Source organism: Orycteropus afer, unplaced genomic scaffold (genome assembly GCF_000298275.1).
Source record: "Orycteropus afer afer isolate SDZICR_OR568_19922 unplaced genomic scaffold, OryAfe1.0 scaffold00229, whole genome shotgun sequence".
Classification (NCBI taxonomy): domain Eukaryota; kingdom Metazoa; phylum Chordata; class Mammalia; order Tubulidentata; family Orycteropodidae; genus Orycteropus; species Orycteropus afer.
Window position 1 is genome coordinate 3,810,820 of NW_006921816.1, and position 2,571 is coordinate 3,813,390.

Consider the following 2,571-nt stretch of genomic DNA (forward strand, 5'->3'; position numbering starts at 1 on the left):
CTGAATTTAGAGATCATCTAAAGAATAGATTTGATGCATTGAACACCAACGACTGAAAGCCAGATGAATTATGGGAAGATATCAAGAAGATTATCCATGAAGAAAGCAAGAAATCACTAAAAAGACAAGAAAAGAAGAGAAGACCAAAGTGGTTGACAGAAGAGACTCTGAACCTTGCCCTTGAGTGGAGAAGAGCTAAAGCAAATGGAAGAAATGAAAAGGTAAAAGGGCTGAACAGAAGATCTCAAAAAGCAGCTCGAGTAGACAAAGCCAATTACTATAATGAAATGTGCAAAGACCTGGAGTCTGAAAACCAAAAGGGAAGAACACGTTCAGCATTTCTCAAACTGAAAGAACTGAAGAAAAAAAATTTTTCACAATCCATGGGTTCTCTTTTCACTCTTTCAAAAAAGTCTTTTGCTGACCGTAAGAATTTAATTTTAAAATATCACAGTCCTCTAGTTTATCTTGTACTATTTGTGAATTTTCACTTAAGTTTGGTAGTATATTAATGCCATACATTGTGGTGGTTGTTGTTGTTAAGTGATGACAAGTTGGCTCTGACTCACAATGACCCTATGTACAACAGAACAAAATACTGTCTGGTCCCATGCCAGCTTCAAAATCCTTGCTACACCTGAGCCCATCATGGCAGTCACTGTGTCAATCCATCTCTTTGAGGGCCTTCCCTTTTTTTGTTGATCCCCCACTTTACTGAGCATGATATCCTTCTCCAGGGAATGATCCCTTGTGACAACATGACCAAAGCAGGTGAGATGAGTTCTGGCCATTCTTGCTTCCAAGGAGCATTCTGGCTACACTTCCAGGAAAGATTTTTTAGTTCTTTTAGCAGTGCATGGTACTTTCACAATTCTTCGCCAGCACCACAACTCAAAAGCATCAAGTCCTTTTCAGTCTTCCTTATTCATTGTCCAGCTTTCACATACATATGAGGTGATTGAAAATACCATTTCAGCCTTTTGTCAAAGATCAGCTGATCACAGGTGGATGAATCTATTTATAAGTTCTCCATTGGACTCTATTGATCTATGTGCCTGTCACTGTACAAATACCTGGATGTTTTGACTACTGTGTCTGTATAGTAGGTTTTGAGATCCAGGAGTATGAGACCTCCTACTCTGTGCTTCTTCTTCAGTAGTGTTTTACTTATTGAAGGTCTCTTTCCTTTCGACATAAAATTAGTGATTTCTTTTTCCATGCCCTTAAAGAATGTTGATGGAATCTGGATCAGGATTACATTGACTATATATATTGTTTCAGGTAGTATTATGCATCAACCACCAAAGCCAAAGATGAGAAAATCAAAGATTTTTACCAACTTCTGCAGTCTGAAATTGACCAAACATGCAATCAAGATGTGTTAATTATCACTGGTGATTGGAACACAAAAGTTGGAAATCAAGAGGAATTACCAGTAGCTGGAAAATATGACCTTGGCAATAGAAACAATGCTGGAAATCACAATAGAATTTTGCAAGACTGATGACTTATTCATTGAAAATACCTTTTTTCAACAACACACATGTTGGTTATTCATGTAGACTTCACCAGATGGAGTACACAGGATACAGAATGACTACATCAGTGACAAGAGGTGATGGAGAAGCTCAATATATTCAACCAAAACAAGTTCAGGAGCGTATTGGGGAACAGACCATCACCTGCTCATATGGAAGTTCAAGTTGAAACTGAAGACAATTAAAACAACTCCATGAGAGCCAAAATATAACTTTGAATATATTGTTCCTGAATTTAGACACCATCTAAAAAATACGTTTGATGCATTGAACACCAATGACTGAAAACTAGATGAATTGTTGGATGACATCAAGAACATCATCCATGAGGCAAGCAAAAGTCATTAAAAAGACAGGAAAGGAAAACAAGACCAAAATGGATCTCAGAAGAGACTCTGAAACTTGCCCTTGAATGGAGAGTAGCTAAAGAAATGGAAGAATTGACAGGATAAAGAGTTGAATAGAAAACTTCAAAGAGCAGCTCAAGAAGACAAAGTTAATAATTATAATGAAATGTGCAAAGACCTGGAGTAAGAAAACCAAAAGGGAAGAACCCACTCAGCATTTCTTAAATTGAAAGAACTGAGGAAAAAAAAGTAACCCTTGAATTGCAATATTGAAAGATTCCCTGGGCAATATGTTAAATCATGCAGGAAATATCAAAAGAAGATGAAAGGAATACACAGAGTCACTATACAAAAAAAGAATTGGTAGATGATCATCCATTTCAGGAGGTGGCATGTGATCAAGAACCAATGGTATTGAAGGAAGAAGTTGAAGCTGCACTGAAGGAATTGGCAAAGAATAAGGCTCCAAGAATTGATGGAATACCTATTGAGATGTTTCAACAAATGGATATTGTGCTGGAGGCACTCTTCAGCTATGCCAAGAGATTTGGAAGACAGCTAGCTGGCCAACTGACTGGAAGAGATCCATATTTGTACCCATTCCAAAGAAAGATGATCCCACAGAATGTGGAAATTATCAAAAAATATCATTGATATCACATGCATGTAAAATCTTACTGAAGATA